We start from the raw sequence: 17,155 nt of genomic DNA, 5'->3' as shown, positions 1-17,155 counted from the left end.
TTGAGCTTAAAATAATAGTCTTAACAGATACAGCATCTATGGGGTAGAGTTTTTAACACTGAGGCGATTCAATTCAACAAATACTTATTAAATACTTACTATGTGCCAGGGCAGCTAAGTGACTTAATGAATAGAATGCTGGGCCTAGAATCAGGGAGATCTGAGTTCAGATCTGGCCTCAGACACTTACCGGCCATATTACCCTGGGCAAGTCACTTAACCCTGTTTGTCTCAGTTTCTCATCTGTAAAATGAGTTGGAGAAGAAAATGGAAAACTGCTCCAAGTGTCTTTGCTGACAAAACCCCCAATGGGGTCACAGAGAGTCAGATACGATTGAAATGATTGAACTGCAGCAATGACAACTATGTGCAAGGTGCTGTGTTATGAAGGGTAGAAATGAAACTGGCCCTGCTCTCAACAAGTTTATGTTCTACTGGAGGGGATGCAATATATACATAGATGAGTGAATACAAAAGAATAAAATAATTTCCATTGGAAGAGTGCAACTGGAGGGAGTCATGTGACTGGGTATACCTCTTCTGTGCTTTGATGTAGTCTAGGGAAGCTGCTTGTTCTCTAAGAATGGAGCGCCTTCTAATGTGAGAAACCGTCTGTGTAAAGTCACAGAGGTGGGGAATGGGATATAATAGATGGAGGAGAGAGAAGAGAGGGAGAGAGAGGAGAGAGAAAGGGAGAGGGACGGATAGAGAAGAGACAGAGACAGACAAGAAACAAAGAGCATAAGAGAGAGACAGACAGACAGACACAGATAGACATAGAAATGGAGAAAGAGGGAGACAGAGAGTCAGAAAGAGAATTAGAGAGAAAGGGAGAGAGGATCAGAGACACACACACATTGAAGTCAAGACTTGAGTAGACACAGAAAGATAAGCCAAATATAATACAAAGTTTCATTCTATAACCTGATATTTTGGGGCTTGGTTCTAATTTTCATGAAAACAGAGCTCACATTTTGCTGGCAAGGAAAGAAAGGTCTGGATCATGCAAGCTGCTCCCAAGAACTCTGTCAGGATTCACAAGCTCTGTCTTTGTTATCCATCCACCCTCTGACCGGGCCTGACAGCTGGCCAACCCCATTCATAGGCTGAACACCTCTATGACCTAATGAACTGATTCACATTGTTCCGCAGCCAATCCTGGACAGCCAATTGGCAAATGTTGGTTGTTTGGTCAGTTGGGCGACCTGCTGAGAGAGACTGGATGGATCGGGGCCAATTCTTCTCTCAACTGCAAAAGCAATTCTGAGGCAAGGTTTAGTGATGGGAAATCAGAAGAATGGCATATGGAAATTGTCTGCCAAATTAGCCTCTGGGGAACAGCTCCCCTTTGGGGAGCACAGGAGGAAAACAGAGATAAAACACCTTGCCAAAGGACACGATGACAGCAATGATTTAGGCTGCAGAGTAAGCCTGATTGAATGAAATGTATTCAGTCTCATGGTGTGATTCACAGTAAGGAGATAAGGGCTCACTAGCTCATTAAACAAGATGGAGTGATGCAGGTAGCGATTACACTGTCCTTGGTGGCTGCTTCTGAGCCCCAGTGATAGGCAGAGACCAAAATGCTCCAGCCATACAGAAATGGCAATTTTTAGAAGTTCATTACAAGTGTGTTTGGGAAGGTCCCTTATAGAGGCACAATCCCCTCAGTGGTACAGTAGGTAGAATACCAGATTTGGATTTAAGAAGATCTGAGTTTGAATCCTGATTCAGTAACTTACCTAGATGTGTTACCTCAGGGAAGTCCCTTCCTCTCTCTCAACCTCAGTTTCCTTGTCTGTAAAAAAAAAAAAACCAAACCCAAACAAAACAGGGATAATAAGCACCTACCTCTCAAGGTTCCTGTGGGGATCAAATGAGATGACACATACAAAGCAATTTACCAGCTTTAAATGCTAGCGCTTTTGATTGCTATTATATAGCCTGGTGGACACTAACTTAGAAGTTTCTGAGAAAAGCAATGGAAATGATCATTAGAGCAGCCAGCATTTTAATCCCCTTTCCTGCCTCCTCCTTGCCCTCGTTCAGGTCTCACCAGAGGGCTTCTGGACAGCTGTGACCTAAGTCAATGAAACCTCCATGAGGGAGGGTAGGAGAGGGGAAGGAGAAAGAATATTTTCGTTGTGTCCAGCTGCAGAAAGCAGCTCAGAAGTGGCCTCTGCGGAATGTAAATCTGTCTCAGAGTTTGACCATCTGCAGATGCCTTCTTTAGCACACTATTGCCTTCTTCGATTGCTTTCTTCTTTGAGGTAGATCTAAGAAGTTACTAGGTATATATAGGTAGATATATCTAATGGGGATGGCATGCAGTGAAATAGAAGGAACAGGGTTGCCTCTTCTCCTAGAAATAATAGTAGTGCAAAGAAAAGCCCATCAAACTTTTGGCTAAAGAAGAGGAAAGAACGCAGGCATCTTTCATAACACCCAGACGTGTCAGCTTTCATAAATTATGATTCTTTCTGTGTTGGGGTCTCAAATTCCTTTCTCATATAGGAGAACTTTTATTTTATTTTTTACTAATTTAGTCTAGTTAGTGTTAGTGTACTAACTGGCCTGTTTTCCATAGGCCAAAGTCAAAAGTGCGGAGAGCAGTTGTGATAATGTCAGCATGGTGGCTCTGTTGGCCTACAAGCTGCAGTTGGGACTGGGAGGCTACGTGGACCTGCTGCGGTACGGATAGGAGGATATCTGGATACACAGTTGGAGCATCAGGCGAGTGTGGCAATAGTTAGAGATCCAAAAAAGCAGGTGGTCAGCATCAGGGAGGTCCAGTGGTCAGAAGCAGGAATGTGTCCCAATGTCAGAGTAATCTAGTGACAGGCCATAGGCAGACATCCAGGCAGGTGGGTGGTCAGATTCAAGAAGGTCTGGCATCAGATAATGAGACCAGTTGTTGGAACTGTGGTTCAAGGCATGGTTCCAGTCCTAGAGGATATGAGGAATAGGGCAGGTTACCAAGTTAGGACCCCAGTCCTAGAGGATATAGGGAATGGATCCAGTTACCAAAAAAAGAGACTATTTCTGGGGCTAGGATGCAAGTTCAGTGATTGTAGCCACAGTATGAAAGACAGGAGAATCAAGTTTCCAAAAATAGGGTACAAGATCAGAGCAGGACCAGAAATAAGGGATATGATGTTGAGGTGCTAGAACTTTGAATCTGTGGGTTCTTCTAACTCTTCTGCCTAGAACTCTGGCTAGATTGGTCCCAGGACCTGTGGAGAAGCTAAAACTGAATGTGAGGATTAAGTGGATTGCAAAAATGGGAACATAGAGGTCAGTGATTACAGCATAGATATGACTCCCTGTCTTGCTCCAGCTTGAAAATGATCAGAAGCAAAGCACAAAACATTATCTTTTTTTCTCAGTATATCTGTTCCCTGAGCATCATTAAGTCGTGGCATCTGAGGCAACTTATGATGCATAGCCTTTGATTTCCATGCACACGACAGAGCCAATAAGGGTAGAAGTGAGCCAAAAGCTCTTCTGTGGGCCTTCTGCACCACTTATCAGGTTAGTAGCTACTGTACTCCCCCCTTCCCTTTCTTATCGGCTCATTCCCATTATCCCCATATGTTCATTCCTCTCCCTTCTTGGCCAGGGAGAAAAAGATTTTTCTAGGCTGAAATTCTACTCCAAAGTTGGTGGGTTCAATGTCTCCAGTTGAATTAACCATCTCCATCCAACAAGTTTGTTTATACTTGGCCAAATGGCACTTCCTATTTCTAAGAAAAAAAATCTTAAAAACTCATAAAAGTCTAAGAAGGGTTCTTGGACATCACAAGTAGCTCTTTCCTAACACCATGTGGATGAGTTAAGTGTAAAGGAATCAGAAACATACGGATTAAATTTTACTCAAAATGCACATGTGGTTTAAAAAAAATGACAGGGAAAGATGCCCACAGTCAAAATTGATTTGGGTTTTGCTGAAACAGAAACATTTCAGAAATGTTCTGTGACGCTCAGAGATCCCAAAAGATAACTAATTGTACACATTCAGACAGCCTTCATTTTGTTTCTCTTGTGCTTTTGATTTCTATAACAGATTAAAAAGTACAGATACATTAAAAACATGAATTGCCCAAGCTAGCAGTTGGCAAAATCAACTCCAGCATACACAGGAGCTCCTGCTGGCTCTGAAAGGCAGTATAAATGTGGGCAGCTGTTTAAAATGTCACAGGTAAGGTCACCAGCCTAATTAGGAGTGCATTTCAATGGTGGCATCTTAAGCTTCCCCACGTAGTCATTTCACTTGTCAGAAGGCATTTGTAGAATATATTCTGGTGCTGTCCTTGTGCACTCACTCACTTCAGGGTCATTTCTTTTAAATGTGTTTTGCAGTTTTGAGTATGGCTGCTCTAGGCTTTTCAGACCTATAAGACTAACTGCTTCCATCCACGGGTTGTCTCTTACTGAGAAAGCAGCAGCTGGTCAGGCCATGTCATGCCTCCCCCCTTCCCTGCTTTGGGTCTCTCAGAACCCATCCACGTGGCTTGACTACTTGTGGTGATTGGATGAGATAGGAGCTACTAACTCTATCCTTTTTGAGATAGAGTACCATTAGACCTTGCTCTGTGCCTTCTATTTATCCTCCCAAATCCTCATCTTTCTTGGCTCTGAACCCTTTAGACCCCTGGCACTGACATGTGAGCTTCTGGTAGGAGTTGAGCCCTTGGGCATTGCCTGCTGCTCTGCCTCTAGGACTTGTAAGTCTTCTCATCTGTCTGAAGCTGACCTTTTGTGTGTATGTGTGTGTGTGTGTGTGTGTGTATGTCTTCCAGTTAGAGTGTGAACTCTCTCTCTCTCTCTCTCTCCCTCCCTCCCTCCCTCCCTCCCTCTCTGCCTCTCTCTCTGTCTGTCTCTCTCCCTCTCCCTCCCTCCCTTTCCCTTTCCTCCCCCTCTTTCTCTCCCCCTCTCTTCTTCTTTCTCTCTTTGAATCTATGCTACTTAGCACAGTGCTCGGCACATAGTGAGTACTTAATTGCATTCTCATTCAGTCAGTCATTCAATCAGATGTGGCTGAGAGATTCCATTACACCAATTTACCACAGTCTATTTAAACTCAATAATGAGCTGTGGAATTGGGTGAGCTACTATTGATGCTTTCTCAGTAAGAGATAACCCACAGATGGAAGCCACTCAAGTCTTCTGCCATGGAAGAGCCTAGGACTCCTCCAAGCTATGTACTGCAATTGAAAAAAAAAAGTTATTGATGCTAGTGGAGGCATCCATGGGTAATCCTGCTTGGCCCCAGAAAGCAAAAATAGTAATGAATGGACATCATAGGAAAATGTTGAGGCTTACTATATGAGAAAATCTTCCCAAAGGTATCTGTTCCAAAGGACAGGTATTGGATTTCTCTTTGTTATAGATCTTCAAAGAAAGGTTGTATAGACTAGCCAGCTGGGGATTTTGCAGAAGGAATCTCTGTGTAGATACAGGTTGGATTTGATTGGTCCTGAGGTCCCAACAAACTTTAAGAGTCTGTGACATTTTGCTTATGTCTGTTTTTTTCCAAGGTCACACAAATGTATTCTTAGGAACTTGAAATAATCTATTCTGAGCCACCAGGCTGCTCTCCTTAAGGAATGCTGCATCTAACTGTAGGAGCAAGGGTGATAGAAAGGAGCCCTCAAGGTACAGTATATAGTCAGCATTGAAAGAATGAGAGAAAAGCTGTCATTCCTTCTCTTGAGTGATGTACTTTAAAAAAATTGTTCCTTTTACCTTTTACTTATTCATTTTAAAATTATCACTGTCACTTCCCACTTTTCCTGGGGCCACAATACACCTCACTTATACAAATAAATGTATTCAACCGAAACAACTCAATACATTGGCTGTAGGTATGCCTGGAAAATGGCATGCTTCACCTCATTCCTCTCATCCACTGCCTTCTCTGCTTGGAGGTGAAAAGTCTATTTCAACAACACTCTCCTGATATCTGATTAATAAATCATCTATGCTCATTTTGCTGGATCTGGATTAGGAGACCTGAGTTCAAATCTGGCTTCAGACATTTCCTAGCTTTATGACCCTGGGCAGCTAGGTGGCACAGTGGATAGAATCCTGGTCGTGGAAGTACAAAGACTCATTTTCCTAAGTTCAAATCTGGCCTCAGACACTTATTACTTGTGTGATCCTAGACAAGTCACTTAACCCTATTTGCCTCAATTTCCTCGCCTTTAAAATGAACTGGAGAAGGAAATGGCAAGCCATTGTAAACATCTCTGCCAAGAAAATTCCAAATGGGGTCACGAGAGTTGGACACGACTGAAAGATGACTTTAGTTTCCTCATTAATAAAATGGGGATAATAGCACCTACCTTTCAGGGCTGTTAATGGAATCAAATGAGACAATACTTGTAAAGTATTTGCAAATCTTAAAGTACTCTATAACGTTTGGCTCTTCTGATGACGGTGCTCTGAAAGTTTTTATTGAGGTTTTCCTTGACATTCATTTCTATCATATAAACTATTCTCCTGATTCTGCTTTCTTAGCTCTGTGCTTATTCATAGAAGTCTTCTCAAGTTTCTCTGAATTTTCAATATCCATCATTTGTCTAGGTGCAATAATATTCCATTTCTGGTGAAGTTTCTAAGTGTACTCTTTCACTGGGGAACCCATAGAGGGTCGCATAGGTAACAAGTGTCTGAAACCGGACTGGAACTCAGGAAGACAGAGGCTTCCCGTCTTGGGGCCTGGCATTTTATGCAGTGCCATTTAGCTGCCTGTTTTGTAAAATATCCCTTTACAAAGGAAATAATAACTTATGGATTTTTCTGATTTTTGTATGCTGATTTTTCCTAAATCAACTTAGACTATAGTAAGTAGCCTTTATGACTTGTGCTATTTTACTGTGAGTAATTGGCAATGTAAGGGATTCTGGGGAAATTAGGGGACTTTTCCACATTTGTATTTCATCTCACTTCTGCCACTTACCTTTGGTAAGCCACTCAAATGCTCTGACTTCAGTTACCTTATGTATAAAAGGAGAGGGTTGGTTCAGATGCCCACTGAAGTCCTTTCTGGTTCTAAATCTATGATACTGTGAACTTTGGATAATATGATCCATTCAGGATATGACCACCTGGGAGCTGGCAGTTCTGAACTCCTGTTGGACTTTGCATAAAGGCTCCTCTCTACCTTTAGCACCTTAGATTCTCAAAATCTGAAGTGGGCCCAGTACCAGAAAGATTCATAAATTACTTGGAGTTCTCAAACTGAAAAAAAATGATGTACAGGCACCAGGTAAAATGAATCATGTCTTCTTTTCTTACTACCAACACAATTGTAACAATTGCCAAGTAGAAGTTATTTTCCAGGGTGATTCAGGTTTTTAGGAAACAGAGAAGCGAGCAAGTAGGTAAGAGATTTTTTAATGAAGTTTTTAAAAGGAGAGAATGTAGTAAGTTTAGAAACCAGATGGTAGACTGACTTGCTTCTTTCCTCTGAGAAACAGCCACAGAAGCAGGTAATTCTGAATATAGGTGGAGAATCAGAAGACCAATGTTGGCTTTTTTTTCCTTCTAAAAATGTGGTCAGCAAAACTTCTCACCTCAGGACACCTTGAATCCTTCCCTCTTAGAGGGTAGCTACAGTGTAAAGTTTCTCCTTCCTCTGTTAAAATATTTATGACTTTCTACTACTGGGTGGCATGTATGGGAGCCAGAATCATCTTTGTCCAGCAAAACTTACAACCCCTAATTAACCACGTGGCATTTCCAAAAACAGCTTTCTGAGATTTTTTTTTTTAACTTTACCTGGCTTGTTAGGGGTGTGTGTGTGTGTGTGTGTGTGTGTGTGTGTGTGTGTGTGTGTGTGTGTGTGTGTGTGTGTGTGTGTGTGTGTGCACTAGGGTAAACTATGAATGAATGAGATATTCTATAATCTCTCTGCTTTTCTGAAGGAAGGTAAGAACAAGAGGCAGCTGTTTCTCACAGGCATTATTTATATGTCCAATCATTCAGTCAATCAATCCTAAAACCCTTATTAAATGCTGATTTCCGGGAAGGGAGGCCGAATGGACAAAATCTTGGTTCACGGGGACCAAGGTCATTGATTCATGTTATATAATAGAACATACAAGATAAACTCTGAATATGAGACAGGATGGTGTCATGGACAGAGTATTAGACTTGGGGTCAGGAATGCACGCTGCTGACACTTTGATGCTTGACTCAGGGCAAATCACTTAAGCTCACTGTGACTTGGGCAACTCCTTAGAATCTGCCCAAATCATAGACAGATTTTGATCTTCAGTCTGCTTTGGTGGAGGGAATTCCTACATGGGAAGTTCCATAAATTAATCTTAGACTCATTATTATTATTATCACAGACTCTTATTAGGCCCTGAATGACTAAATAGAAGTGAATGAAAACATTTACTATCCTCTGTGAGCCAGAATGGTAAGTGCAGGTGTGATGGTGTGGAGGGACGATCATGATCATAGACTGTCTCCCTAAACAGGGAGGACCCAAGGTGAATTTGCTACTTATCTTTTCGTTAATTTAGAGGAGATGGAAGGGATTGATCATGACTGAGTTCAGCAAAGAGAAGTCTTCTCATCTGGGAATTGGTAAGGGGTAGAAGGAAGATAAAGGGAAGAAGACCTGGCAGGAGAGTTTTAAAGACTATTTCTGAGTGTATTTGTAATATCAGGGTATATATGATGTTAATCAGTCTGAGTCTATAAACTCCTAGCTGACCCTTGCCTTTGGAAATTAGAAAATGAAAATCCTCCACTGCTCTCTTCCATGGTATTACCAGCTAAAGGTGAAAAAGTCTGTGTTCCAGTGAAAGAAGCGGAATGGAATATGAGGAGAGAAGGAACAGATACTCTGCCAGCTTGGAAAAGCTAGTGAGTGGTGTGTGTGTGTGTGTGTGTGTGTGTGTGTGTGTGTGTGTGTGTGTGTATGTGTGTGTGTGTGTGTGTGTAGGTGTGTAGCAATCCAGGGAACAGGGAGAAAATAATAGGAGAGAACTCTAGCTAAAATTCTCTTCTCTATCCCTCCCCCCCACCATTATCCAATAAAATTGTTCCAGGATGAATGCAATGAATGGGGGCAAATTCAGGGTTAAGAGTGTTCTCCTTCCAATAGACCCATGCAAATGACACCCTTGAGCAGGTGGCTTGGTGTTTGCAGATGGTACATACAGACTGCACATCTGGCAATCATTATTCAGTGGACAGGATGTGTTATTACACAGCCCTAATGAAATTTGGGGCTGCTACAGTTTTATAAACCTTCCAAAACATGCAAAGAAAGCAAAACCCCTGGCATTTTGTTGGCAGTGAAGGAATGTGTGGAAGAAATAGAAAAATTTCTATCATCTTGATGCATTAAGTTATTTTCATCTGCAGAGGAACTGTCAGTTTGAAAGTTAGACAAGATAGCTCTTGATTAAATAAAAGTTATATCTGACTACTGAATAAATTAGGTGGCATGCCAGAAGAAAGGTGCAGGACTCCTTTCATTAGACTATGATCTATATTTTAACTCAGATTATTAACATTTTTCTCCTCTTTTGGCAAATGTGTCACAGCTAAGCTGCTGGAACTTTTCCTTGCCGTAATAATGTGTAACTGGTGATTTAAAGTTCAAGTGATGGGAGTGACTCAGTTTGGTTTAACTCCTTTTTCAGTCTCGTTGCAATTTTCACCCTGAACGTGCCTTGAAGCCCCTACCTATGGAGCAATTCCATTTTTTGATTAAAATGGTGATCATGAAATAGACCCTATTAATTTTATTACATAATCTGCCTTCTGGCATTAGGCACTACTGGCATAATTTTCTTTTTCTTTCATGTGTTAGCTTATAGCTCACTTCTTTTATTTAGGATCAGGAAACAATTGCTCCTTCTACCCGGTTTGATAAATCCCGTGAAACCATATTATAACATTCAGACCACAAAACCATGTAGGAATGCTACTGCTAAAATATTATTCCTGGCTAAAGCACTAGAGTATTTTAAAATTTTTATTCTCTCTGAATAAGCATTAATTTGTAGGTGATAATTCTGTCAGTTTCATGACAAATTACTGACTTCTCTGGATCAATACAAGTTAATTAGTATTTATTAAGTGCCTACTATGTGCAAGATGCTGGGCACACAGACAAAAATGAAATAAACTATTCTCAAAAAGCTAGAGTATCTGTCTTTAGTTACCAAGAGAGACCACTGATTGACAATTTATTATTTGCTAGCCTAATTAATAAACTGATTATTAATTATACAGAAAAAAGAAGCTAGAGTATCTTAATATATCAGTAATTGATTCATCAGGGCCAATTGATTACATTGGGTTACCAGTGGATTAACTAAATTGCAGAACTCCCCTCCCCTTCCCTTTCTTCCCCTCCCCTCTCCTCTCCTCCTCTCCCCTCCCCTCTCTCCCTTCTCTTTGTGTATGTAAACTGCTTTTGGGCAACAGCACATGGCTCACAGGGAAGATACCTGTTATTTTGGGACTTTCTTTAGGAATTGATTAATTAACATCAAGTCATAGGAATCACGGACACAACCATGACCCATTTTACTGATATAGTAATCGGTCTTTAGCTTCCAAGGTAGGAGGAATTAGGGTTAATTAAGGAGTTTCTTTTTATTATAAGTGACTATATGTAGAGAGTGCATATAATGATCTCTAAGTTGCAGAACCCAGCAGCCTTTTCTCAGTCCTCATTCTCCTTGACCTCTTTACAGCTTTTCACCCTGTTGATTGCTTTCTCCAACTTGATACTCTTTTCTCTCTGGGTTTTCAAAAGTCACTGTCTCTTGGTTCTCTTGCTATCTGTCTGATTGCTTCTTTTCTGTCTACTTTGTTGGATCCTTCTCCAGATCACACCCTCCAAGTGTAAGTGTCCCTTGGGGTTCTATCCTGGACCCTCTTCTCCTCTTCTAATACTTGGTGATTTAATTACCATCTTTATGCTGATGACTCTCAGATCTCCCTTTCCTGCCCCAATCCCTGTGTTGACCTCTGATCTCAAATCTCCAACTGCCTTTCACACATTGCTACATGGATGTTCAGTAGACATCTTACACTCATTATATCCAAAAAAAAGTTAATTTCCTCCTAAACCTCTCTGCTACCTTCTGTATTACCATAGAGGGTAACACCATCCTCCCAGGCCTTAAGGTTTTCAACCTAAGAGTCATCCTGGATTCCTCACTATCTTTCACCCCTTTCCCACCCTGCCTCCCCCATCCAATCTGTTGCCAAGGCCTATAGATTCCACCTTTGCAACATTTCTCAAAAACACCTCTTTTTTCCCTCTGACACTGTCCTGGAGTAGTGTAATAGCTTGCTAAGGGGTCTGCTGCCTCAGGTCCCTCCCTGCTCCAATCTGTTCTCTATTCAGCCACTAATGATTTTTCTGAAGCACAGATCCAATAATGTCTCTGTCTCTCTGTGTCCATCTCTGTCTGTCACTCACACACACAAACACACACACATACACACACACACACACACACACACACACACACACACACACACACACCTCCAGTGACTTCCTATTGCCTCCATGATTAAATGCAAAATCCTCTGTTTGGCTTTCAAAATCCTTCATAACCTAGACCCTGTCTACCTTCCCACTGTTCTTATAACTTACTCCCCTACATGTACTCTTAGATTCAGTGTCAGTGGTCTCTTTACTGTTCCAGAAATAAGACATTCCATTTTTCAGCTCTGGGCATTTTTTTTTGGCTGTTTCCCATGCCTGGAATGCTCTCCCTCTATTGACCTCTTTGGAATCCTTTATTGTTTTTGCTTAGTTCTTGCAGTCATGTACAACTCTTCATGATCCTGTTTTTTTTGGCAAAGATACTGGAGTGATTTGCCATTTCCTTCTCTTTTCATTAATCCAGAAGAAATAGAAGGAAGGGAACTTGATTGAGTTGGGCAAAGAGAGCATTCTAGGAACAGAATGAAGGTGGGAGAACTGGAAATGGGAGTAGAATGGTGGGAAACATTCTCAATTTGGAATTCATAAGGAGGAGGAGGAAAGCAAAGGGAGGAAGATCTGGTAGAAGCTCATTTTACAGATGAGAAAACTGAGGCAAACAGAGTTAAGTGACTTATCCAGGTCACATAGCTAGTAAATGTCTGAGACAAGATTTAAACTCAGGAAGAGCAGCCTTTCTGACTCCAAGCCCAGTGTTCTATCTACTCCCCAAAGCTGGCATCTTTTAAGTCCCAAATAAAATCCTACCTTTTCTTGGAAACTTTCAGCAATGTTTCTTAATTTTAGCCCCTTTCCTTTTTTTATTATTCTCTATTTTTAGGTCCTGTATGTAGCATGCTTTGTATATATTTGTTTGCAGGTTGTCCCTCCCATTAGATTGGAAGCTCTTGAGGGAAAGGGCTGTCTTCTGTCTGTTTTTTTTTTGTATCCCCAGAGCTTAGCACAGTGCCTGGCATGTAGTAGACACTTAAGAAATGCTGATCGATTGATAATAAGCTCCCATATACACTAAAATATTTACAGTAGCTCTGTTTAGATAACAAAGAATTGGAAATAAAACTGATGCTCATTAGCCAGGAAATGGCTAAACAAATTGTGGTGCATGAATGTGATAAAATATTACTGTACTATCAGAAATTATGTATACGCTAAATACCAAGAAAGAGCTACATGAACTGATGCAGTATGAAGTAAGCAGAACCAAGAACACAATATTCCCCCTTCCTACAACAGTGGAAATAGGAAGAACAAAAAAAACCCAGTGTTGCAAAATCATAAAGGACAAATATAGCTCAAAAGAAGAGAGGTAAAAAGCCCTCACCCCTTGTAGAGGTGGGAGGTTCACAAATATGTATTGCACAAATGTTCAGATTTTTTCAATGTATTGATCACTTATGTTAGTTTTTCCATCTTTTTCTTTTCTTTTTTTATTTGTCTTTGATATTTTTATAGCATTTTAAAAAAGGAATGGCTCTCTGGGAGGAGGAGGAAGAGGGCTATTGAAAGAAACTTTTGATTTTAAGAAAAGGTATCAGTAAAACATTTCTTAAAAAAGGATTGGAGTGAGAGTAGAAAACAACGTGTTAACCCCACCTCTGCCAATGACTAGCTTGGTGACCTTAGGCAAATGACTTTTTCTCTTTCTTTGGATCTCAGGTCCTCTCATTTAGAAAATAAATATATTAGAATAGATGGCTTCTAAGGTTCTAAGAAGCTCAAAAATTTATGTGATGCCTGACACTTGTCCAAAAGTAGAATAAGCCACTTTGTGAGAAATTAATTTCCCATCACCAGAGTTCTTGGATGTCATTCTACCTGGAAGATGACTGATACATTCAAGGAAGAGAGGGATAGATAAAGGATTTTTTAAGCACTTATATATATTAGGCACTGTGCTAAACACAGAGAATACAGATACAAGTTAAAAAAAAAGACAGCCCCTACCCTCAAGGAGTTTACCTTCTAATGGGCAATGAAAACACAAAAGAGGCCTGGGAAGGGTGGGGCAGAATGGCGAAAGGAGTCAAGTGGAAAAGTTCATAGAGTCAAGAGCAGAGCTGGGAGAGGAAAGAGTATGAATTGCTTAGGGGCATCCTGAGTTCCATGAAATTTGAGTGGCCCCTACTGTTTTAAAGGTCTCCTATTGGCTTCTAGAATCAAACAGCTAGGAAAAATGTTGCCAGTAGAAAATCCAAGAGGAAGAAAGCCCTCAATCAATCAAGCAATCAATCAACATGTCTTAAATGAAAGATAGTACTTGTCCTGAAGGAGCTTACAATCTAATGGAGGGGAGAACACACAAACAAATATATACAAAGTAAGCTATGTATAGGATGAATAAAAATAATTAAAAGATGGAAAGCACTGGAATTAAGAAGTGTTAGGGAAGCCTTCCTGTAGAAGGTGGGATTTTAGTTGGGACTTAAAGGAAATCAGAGATCATCAGTCAGAGTAGAAAAAAGGAAGTATTCCAGGCATGGGAAATAACCAGAGAAAATGCCTGGAGTTGAGAGCTGGAGTATTTCTTTCTTTTTCATTTTCTATTTGGAAGAACCAGGAGGCCAGTGTCACTGGATTGAAGACTACATAAGGTATATATTAGGTTATGAAGGGCTTTGAATGTCAAACAGAGGATTTTGTATTTAATCCTGGAAGTGAAAAGAAGCCATTGGAGTTTGTTGAGTAGGGAAGGTTTTGTGTGTGTGTGTGTGTGTGTGTGTGTGTGTGTGTGTGTGTGTGTGTGTGTGTGCGTGTGCGTGCGCACGTGCTTTAGGAAAATCACTTTGGTGGCTGAATGAAGATGGATTAAAATGAGGAGAGATTTGAGGCAGGCTGACCCACCAGCAGACTATTACAACAAAAACTTGAGATGTGATAAAAGCCTGCATTGTTACAGGACAGAAGGGATCATAATCTAGAGATGTTGTAGAAGTCAAGTCAAAAATCCTTGGCAACAGTTTAGATTTGGGGGATGAGATTGAGGAATCAAGGATGATCCCTAGGTTGTGAGCCTGAGGGACTGAGAAGATGGTGTTGCCCTCTATAGTAACAGGGTGGGTAGTAGAGGGGTAGGGTTTAGGGAGAAAGATAACAAGTTATATTTTGGATATAATGAGTATAAGATGTCTACTGGATATCCAATTCACAATGTCTGAAAGGCAGTTAAAGATGCAAGATTAGAGGTCAGTAGAGTGATTGGGGCAGGAAAGGCAGATCTGAGAATCATGAACATCGAGATGGTGATCAACACAAGATAGAAATAAATGGCCTGGGTGATGAATTTGAATCTGATTGAATGACAAAGTCAGAATAGTGGTGATTAATAGATTTTAATATTAAAGAAAGGCTCATTTGGTTCTATATTCCAGGGATCTGTCCTTTGCCCATTCTGTGAAGAAATTTTATGATTGACCTGAATGGAGAAGTAGAAATGGTACACCTGGAGTTTGCAGATGACTTGAAGCAGGCAGAGAGAGATAACATGTTGGTTGACAGAATTGGGATCCAAAAATAACTTAACAAGCTAGAACAATGAGCAATTAATTACAAAATTTAATGTAGGGTTTGATGTAAGTCTCATTGGAGCTAACAAAAGCAGTCATACAAATTCAAATGAGGGAGGGAGGATATGTCCTAGACAATGGTATTTTGTGTTTTTTTTTTAAAAGGTCAGGGGATTTTAGTGGACTGGAAGCTCAATAAGAGTCAGTAGTATGTCATGGAAGCTGAAAAAGCTAATTTGATCTTATGCGGTATTAACATAAGCCAAATGCCACCAAAGGCTGGAACTGAAATTAAAAGGAATTCCAGGGTTCAACCCTTCTGTGTCCAGAAACCTGTCTCTGAAAAACATCTTTGACAAATGGTCATCCATTTTGACTTTGAGGACCTCCAGTGGTAGGGAATTCATGCCTTAAAAAGTTCATTCTAATTTCAGGGGACAGCTCAAGTTATTAGGATGATTTTTCTCATATCAAGTTGGAATCTGCCTTTCCACTTTCCATTTTTCCTAATTCTACCCTCTAGGCCCAGCAAGCATACTTATAAATGCCTGTTCTATATAATAAAAGGCTACATACTTGAAGATAGTTTTTATATCCCTCCTGAAATGAATCCAGGAAAGACGTGAAGCTCTCAACCACGAAATTCTGAAGCTATAAAGAGAAACATTTCTGATGAGGAGAAACAGGGGGAATTGTTTAATAATAATGTGGGTTCACAGGACACTCATCGACAGAAAAGGCTTTCTTGTTTTTATTTATTTATTTTTTAGCTATATAGGGAATCAGTAAGCTTTCATTAGCTACTATGTGGTAGGCATGTGCTAAGTGCTGAGGCTATACAGACCTAAGTGAAGTAGTACCTGCTTTTAAGGAACTTACATTCTATTCCTTGGATTGTGAGGGAGGAGACAACGTGCTATGATTAAGTATATGTAAAGTTAAAATAATGTCATTTTGGTAGTGGGATAGGCAGTAGCATCACGATCATTGGGAAAAGCCTGATAAGGGAAGTGACAAATGAGTTGACCGTTGAAGTATGGCAGAGATTCCAAGAAGCAGAGATGAGTAGAGTCTGTATTCCAGACACTGAGAATAGCCTATGTAAAGGCATGTGGATAGGAGATGCAGTGTTTTATATACAGAAATGACAAGAAGGCCAGTTTGTCCAATAGGGCATAGAGTGTACATGCTATATAAAATGATGAGAAAAGATAGGCAGGAGTCAGGTTGTAAAGGATTCCAAATAGCATAGGAATTTGTATTTGATCCTAGAGTTAATAGAGAGTCACTAGAGCTTCTTAAGCAAGGTAGTGATCTGTAATCAGACCTGTGCTTTAGGAATATCATTTTATTTTTTAAGATTTAAATTGATATTTTCAATTTAAATCTATTTTTCTTCTTCCTAGCCCCTTGTTCAAATTTAAAAAAAAATAACAACTAGAAACAAAACCAAACTCTTGTTAACAAATATGCCCAATGAAGCAAATAAAATTCCCACCTTGGCTCTATGCAAGAATATATGTTTCATTCAGCACCTTGAGTTAAAAGTTACCACTTTTAGGAGGTGGGTAGCATACTTTATCATTAGTCCTCTGGAATACTGGTTGGGCATAGCATTGATTAAGTTCTTAAGTCTTTTGCAGTTGTTTCTCTTTGCTATGTTTTTATTGTCTACAATATTCTTGTTCTGCTTATTTCATTAAACATCAGTTCACATAAATCTTCCCTGCTTGCTATACCTTTTCAGCATCTTTTTTAAAAGACAAGCATATTCTATTATAATCACATGCTCCTTATATTAAAGTTGACAAAAAGGAACATTATTTCTGTCAAGAGTGTGGAGAAAAAATTGTAATGGGGAGAAATTGATTCCCTTGCTTTAACTGGATGTTATTCCAATCCTCTGTGGTTGACATCATGATGGCCATGTGAGTGGAGAGAAAGGAAGGGATGTAAGAGAGGTTGTGGAGATAGAATCAACAAGTATTAGCAGCTCACTGAATATGTGGGATGAGGGAGAGAGAAGCTGAGGATGACTTGGGTGACTGGAATGGAGGTGATGCTCGTGATAGAAACAGGAGAGTTGGAAAGATTGATGGATTTGGGGGGAAGATAAGTTTGGTTTAGAGTATAAGAAGAGAAAACTAGTGATGGGGTCATT

At 40.2% G+C, this 17,155-nt stretch overlaps 2 long non-coding RNA genes across 10 annotated transcripts in view; one reads left to right on the top strand and one right to left on the bottom strand.

Moving 5' to 3' along the window:
- Positions 1-1,075, bottom strand: part of LOC140509616 (uncharacterized) — a 33,368-nt gene extending 32,293 nt beyond the window's left edge. For all 8 annotated transcript variants that reach the window (XR_011968844.1, XR_011968847.1, XR_011968848.1 and 5 more), the window contains exon 1: positions 972-1,075. This is a non-coding gene — a long non-coding RNA (uncharacterized lncRNA). The remainder of the gene's footprint in view (positions 1-971) is intronic.
- Positions 1,076-2,459: 1,384 nt separating this feature from the next.
- The window catches only part of LOC140509612 (uncharacterized), a 98,318-nt gene continuing 83,622 nt past the window's right edge, over positions 2,460-17,155 (top strand). The window contains exons 1-4 of one of the 2 annotated variants that reach the window (XR_011968841.1): positions 2,460-3,294; positions 3,387-3,531; positions 4,064-4,198; positions 5,538-5,655. This is a non-coding gene — a long non-coding RNA (uncharacterized lncRNA). The remainder of the gene's footprint in view (positions 3,295-3,386; positions 3,532-4,063; positions 4,199-5,537; positions 5,656-17,155) is intronic. The other variant, XR_011968842.1, reaches the window with a different exon arrangement.

This window comes from Notamacropus eugenii, chromosome 1 (assembly GCF_028372415.1).
Source record: "Notamacropus eugenii isolate mMacEug1 chromosome 1, mMacEug1.pri_v2, whole genome shotgun sequence".
Taxonomy (NCBI): domain Eukaryota; kingdom Metazoa; phylum Chordata; class Mammalia; order Diprotodontia; family Macropodidae; genus Notamacropus; species Notamacropus eugenii.
The sequence above is the reverse complement of the archived record's forward strand: the minus strand, read 5'-3'. Positions and strand labels throughout refer to the sequence as shown.